The following is a 6,787-nucleotide window of genomic DNA, read 5'->3' as shown; positions in this document are numbered from 1 at the left end:
TATATATATATATATATATATATATTGATGAAAAATATATATCGATGGTAGTCACTCATTGTTTCACTTATACTAAAAGCAATTCTTGCATTCAAGAAATAGAATATAAAGGGCGTCTGGAAACCAGTGTGGTATGTGGGTGGTGACCACCATTGTTGTCCAAAATATCCTATATTTAAAAAAAAAAAAGAAAAAAAAGGAAGCAATCAAATATGAAGAATAGAAATTAATCATGAATCATTATTAAAAAAAATAATAATAATAAAATTATTGGACAGGAGACAACTTTTTGCTTATATTAGCACTAGTACATGTTCAAAAAAATATTTAATGCAAGAAAAATTCACAAATTTTCTTTACTATCTTCCCCAAATTAAAAAATAATAATAATAATAATAAATAAATAATAAAAAGGGTTCATCATTGAGCTTTTAATTTTTTATGGGGCTCAAGCCACTATCTAGGTAGCCTTGGACTAGGATTAGACTTGAGTGTTCTCGTGACAAAGTATCAATGTAGATGAAATTAATCGGCGGTATTATAGTCATGTTAAAGGATGTTGCAACAGAATTTGCCTACTACACACTCATACATTTAGCACATTATTTGGTTCTATCAGTACTTTGTTTTGAAGTAGTTTGAGTAGCTTCCAAGTACACAAATTCTCCCTATGGAAGAGAATCCAATGCTGCCTTATTTATTTCTTAGCTAATTTCCTTCTCACCATGGAAAGAGTATCCAATGCTCCATTTCCCATTATCTGCAATAGAAATATGAACAAGGGCTGTGTTATATGTACACGGGCGCTTACACTCCTCTCACAAGGAGGGGGCGTGCATTTTTTTATTGGGGCACGGACCCCCTTCTTGTGAGGGACGTGTACAAATAACAAATTTCATATGAACAATTATTTGAACCTAGATACTTAAAATAGTTATTATAATTATACAATACAGTCGATAGATATGATTATACTTAAAAATATATATATATATTTTTAACATAAATCTATTTTCTTTTATTTATATATGGTCTTCCACAATTCAACTTAAAAAATACGTCCATAAATATGTGTCCACATTCAAGTCTCGAAATTTTGAATTCTTAATGTAACGAATAGAAATATATTGAAAATAATGCACATTTTTAGGAATCCTAATGTTTATTTAGTCAGCTTATTAATTTATTTATATCATTGGATTATACAATACAAAAGTTACCAGTGTGATAATATATTTAGTAATTAAAGAAAGAACAAACAAAACATTAACAATTGTAACAAAAATAAATACTAGCAAATCCGTGTCTGTGTTTACACAGTATCCTTAAAACAGATTCGTATTCCTATCATAAGTGCTTGAGAGTTAGTTGTGTCTTTCAGAAAACGACGGAGAAACCAATTAACTAAATGAAAATCGACACATAAACATAGTTAAAGCAGACAAATTTAGGGTAAACTGCAGTTTTTCAAACAATAATTTAGGCAATTTGCTAATATAATTGATTAGAAACTTGGGGAGCTTCTAAGACAAAGTGGAGACAAATTGCATGCTGTAATTTCCACTCTCAAGAACCCTAAAAAACAAACAAAAGCACACATATCTAAGATTTCATAGTTAAAAATTCCTAGGGCTTTTGTCCTTTTTCCTTTTCCTGATTTTTTTGCATATTCATTTGTCGGGAATAGGACAATTATGCATTTAAGTAAAATGTTAATTTAATCAGAATCTTCGATCAAGTGGATCATTTGCATTTAAATAAACAAGTAAACACCTGATCAAATCTTGTACTCAATTTGCTCACAATTATTTGTCTTTACGAATGAACGTTCCTTTCTTTTTCTATGTAAACTAAAATATAAGCATCTTAATCGATCACATATAAACCAATCAAATCTGAATTAAACATGAATAACCTTCGAGCATTCAAGAATATGAGCTTGACAATGGGAACGTAAGCCTAAAAGGCTTTTGGTCAACACGAATACACTAAAGGCCCTTCTACAATACTTTTAAAAAGTCAAAAAGTGATTAAAAAGATGTTTTTAAACATATTTGATAATATTTTGGATGTACTTGTTTTAAACTTCATTTGAAAAAACCCTTCTACCAAAGTAGAAGTAATAAACAAAAGTTCTGTCAAACTAATAATAAAAGGATGGTGCAAAGCAATAATCCTGGAGACTAACAATGAGTTAGTTCCTGAATAGTCATCGAATTCTTCTTAAAGTTTTCACGGGTCCACAAACTTAAAAACATCCCCTGTTGGTCACTGAACTTTGAAAATTGGCCCATCTATAATTGCATAAATGATGCTTGCAAAATTGGAAGAATTTGATGACGTGTCTAACGATGTCGTTTACATGGCGCGTCATTGTAATAAAAAGATGCTAAATCACAAAGGTGCATCATTAGTGAAAAAAAAAGTGTGGTTGCCAAAAAACGTTTTTTAACGAAAATAATAATAATAATAATAATAATAATAATAATAATAATAATAATAATAATAATAATAATAATAATAAAAAAAAAACACCCAAACTGCTGTAAAATATAAGTTTATTAGTGTTTAGAGGTGAATGACAATCATAACCCTATAGCCCTAAGAATAATTATTGTTGTATCCCTGATTCTGTCCTATAAATACATGGTTTTGGTTCTCAATAAAAACACACACATGTCTATTGACTTTTCTCTATTCTCGTCTCTTTTCTTCACGTTTATAACATGTTATCAGCACGATAACTTAATTTTTCAAAATTTAGTGAAGGTAATAATTTTTATAGACATGAATATTTATCACGTGTACCAAAATTAATTTGGTAGCATGTGAAATATTTCAATAGACACATGCATCATAACAAGATTGCTTCTTCTTTTCTACTTTTCATAGACATGCATATTAATTCTAATTCACGTTTGTATGTGTACTCTAAATACATGTTAATTCACGTTTTTTTATTCACACACGATCATTTTTTCCACATATTATTCAATATTAATTCTGTCTTTTGAATCTGTTACATATTAGTTCTATCTTTAATTTCTATATGTGTGAAATTCACATATATGTTTAGTATCTTTTGCATGTTAGTAAAAGATTTAGCCAGTAAATGATTTAGCCAATTTTGTTAACTTCTATGTATGGAGTTTCTTTTGCTTAATGCATGTTTGGTAATTAATTTCTATATAAATTCATATCCAGGGCCGGACCTGTGTTTTGTAAGGCCCGAGGCGAACTTCAGCAAGCAATTAAATTTTTTTTCCATTTATAAGAGATTTAAAGAACTAAATTTATTAACTTAAAATCAAAAAATAAAACAAAGAAAATGAAATCAAATGGCAATGTGAAAATGTTCCAAAATTGATGACCCAATCACAGTTCACACCTTTTAATAAAAGATTAAAAGTACTCAAAAATTACTCACCTTAGAACAATTGCTCACTTCACTTGCTGTTAGATTACTTGAACAGTTAAACAAGGAAGACCCTGCACAAGAAGATAATGGAGATAAGGCTGACAGAATCTTAGATCGAAGTTGTGTTGAAATTAAACCATTCACCACAAACCAATTCGAGTGAAAGATCAACATAACAACCCAATAGATTAAAGCATGATTTTACACAAATATATCAGATATCTTCCAAGTTTGGTGAGTCGGTGACATTAACATAGAATATGACAGATCACATGGTTTGATACTCGTAGAAAATGAAATAATAACAAAAACCGAAGTAATACCCATTTTGAATCTCACCCAAAACAAAAAAAAATTGAATTAATAACATTACAGAAGAAGCATTCCATTCCATCTCGTTGCCGACGGATTTTGGGGGAAATAAATTACTTACCAATGATTTCGAAAATAGACCGGAAAATGCGTGACTTCAGATTTGTCGACGCCCGTCGCCGATTGAATTTTGCAGCAAGGAGAATCTGCAATTTGTGGACTCGTTGTGGAACCGTGGAGAGATGATGTAGATTAGAATATTTGCAGTTGGGCTTTAAAACAAAAAACGTAAAAAAATAATAATAATAATAATAATTATACAACTAATTTTGGGCCCCCCAATATGCTGGGCCTGAGGCAGAGGCCTCTTGAGCCTCTCCTCAGGTCAGGCTCTGTTCATAACATGTCTATATGATAATTAAATATTTTTAGATATTATTCTATGAACTTCAAATTAAGAATTTATCATCTTGTTGTTCCAAAAGTAGCACAGCATTATAATTAATATTCCAAAAGAATATCAATTATATATTTATCTATTATAAATAGTTCGTTGTTGCTCATAAAGTAACACAACATTATTAATATTTTAGAAGAATATTACTTACTTATAAAGAGTATGATATTATAAGTTCAATATTTCAAAAGAATATTGACTCAATGCTCTTGAAGAAACATAATTTAAATTATAGTTATTTTAAATGAATATAATGTTGATGTTCTCGAATTAACGCAACACACCTTATATAAATATTCAAGAAAAATATTTCATTGTTACTCGTGTAGGGTATAAATTTTATTATTTAGCTTGAAAGATAAATTGAATCGTTAATATCAATATTCCAGAAGAATATTGTATTGATGCTCTTGAATATTATATGTTTCGTTATGTTCCTAAAGGAAGCACATTATATATATATATATATATAAAATATTAAAAAATTGTGTTGGTGTTCTTGAAGAAATACAATGTTTTAATATTTTTAAAAAGAATATTAATTACTCCAAAAAAAATATGATATTATAATTTCAATATTCTTCAAGAATATTGATCGATTATATGTAAAATTATGAATTAAATTACACTATTTATTTACAAGTTCATTTTTCTGCATATGTATTTAGATATTGATGTTCTAGTAAGATCTTATTGCTCTTAAAGAGCATAATGATATAAGATCTAATATAAAATTATGTTTTTACTTCTAAAGAGTAAATCCTTACATAATTATTACTGTAAACAATAATATATTATTGCTCCTAAATATCGATCTATTATTCTTGAAGAAGTAATAGTAAAATATAATGTGATATCAAGAATATTGATATATTGTTCTTGAAAAAGTAATAGTAAAATATAATGTAATATCAAAATAGCACATTATAATTTTCATTAATATTCTATTTAGATCTTACTTGCTTTCGAAAAGTATAATTACATATAATATAATGTAAATTATATTTTTAGGCTCAAAGAGTAAATTAAAATTGATTGCTCACAAAGAGTTTGAATTATAATTTTCAATATTTCAAAAGAATATTGACATATTGCTTTTGAATGAGCAATAATAATAATAATAAAATATAATATGCTTTTAAAGTAGCACATGTTTCGAAAAATATATTATTTTGAATTCATGTTTATCCCTAAAAGAAAACATATAACTAATGTCGTTAGAACATTGATTAATTTGACTACTTGAATGATATATGATTATATAACATTTAATCATATTTTTCGAGATTAAATAATTGAATTATATATTATATTGAACCAAAAGTTCAATTTGATTTTATTATTTGGCATGACCAGTTGGACCATCATTGGATTAATAATTATGCGAAAATAAAAATTTTTAATGGATATTAATTAAAGAATCGGAAGATTTTTCAATCCAATAAATTCCTATATATTATTTGTTGTCTTTATTGACAATTGATCATTAAACATCGTTAGCTAAAAAAATAATTGAATTCCCTATATTTTTGAAAATTAATTAGGATGATATATGGATCTCGTCGCCCACCATGTTAATCATCTAAGTATTATTTGTATCTAATAAATTTGACATAAATATTAGATGATTACATGGTATTCGTAACCTGAAGTTTTGCGAACTTATTGCTCAAGTTATAAGTATAATTTTCAAATTATATAATCAAGACTCTGTCTTGTTAATGTTAGTGGGCATAAATCTCAACATTTTAATAAATGTTAGTTGAGATGTCGATAAATAGTTTAACACTATTGTTTGTTAAAGACCTCTAATTAATTTAATTGTGAATAAAGTATTTCTCATTTTTATTTAGGAAATTCTATTACGCATCATGCCAAAATCACAGTTCTCCATATTATATTCAGCTTATGATTAGATCCTACTTTTTCTATCTAATTACTTTTTTTGGTGTAATATATCACTACTATATAAAAAGGGCAATGTTTCACTACTGTAGAAAAAATAGTAGATTCTTCCATTTTGTCTCACTGTAACTTTTTTTTATTGAGAAAAAGCAACGACGTTGTTTATCTTACGTGTTTGATACAATGATTTTGTTGCTTTTCCTCGATTTACGCAGCGTGGAGGATTATGGCATAGAGCCCTCTTTACTCTTTCTCTATTTTTGCACGCTACAGTCATGCCTCTCTATTTCTCCACATTAATTCAAGAGTAAAATGTGAATTCCAGAAATATATGATTGAAAATATGTTTGAAGAAAAATAAATTTTAAAAAAATGAAGACCAAACATGTTAACAAATAAATATATTTATTTTTCGAAAAATGAGTTTTTATTACTATTTTATTTTTATCGTGAAATGATTCTAATCTTAATATGTTAGATTATGTTTCAAAATTACATAATCTATCAAATATAATTTTTAAAATTAATTTTTATAAAGTAATATGTTTTTATGAATCTTTTTTTTAAGATTAAAATTATTTCATGATAAAAATGAAATGGTAATAAAAACCCATTTCTTGAAAAATAAATATATTCATTTGTTAACATGTTTGGTCTCCATTTTTTAAAATTTATTTTTCTTCAAACATATTTTC

Source organism: Olea europaea, chromosome 20 (genome assembly GCF_002742605.1).
Source record: "Olea europaea var. sylvestris chromosome 20, O_europaea_v1, whole genome shotgun sequence".
NCBI lineage: Eukaryota > Viridiplantae > Streptophyta > Magnoliopsida > Lamiales > Oleaceae > Olea > Olea europaea.
Note: the sequence above shows the minus strand (reverse complement) of the source record.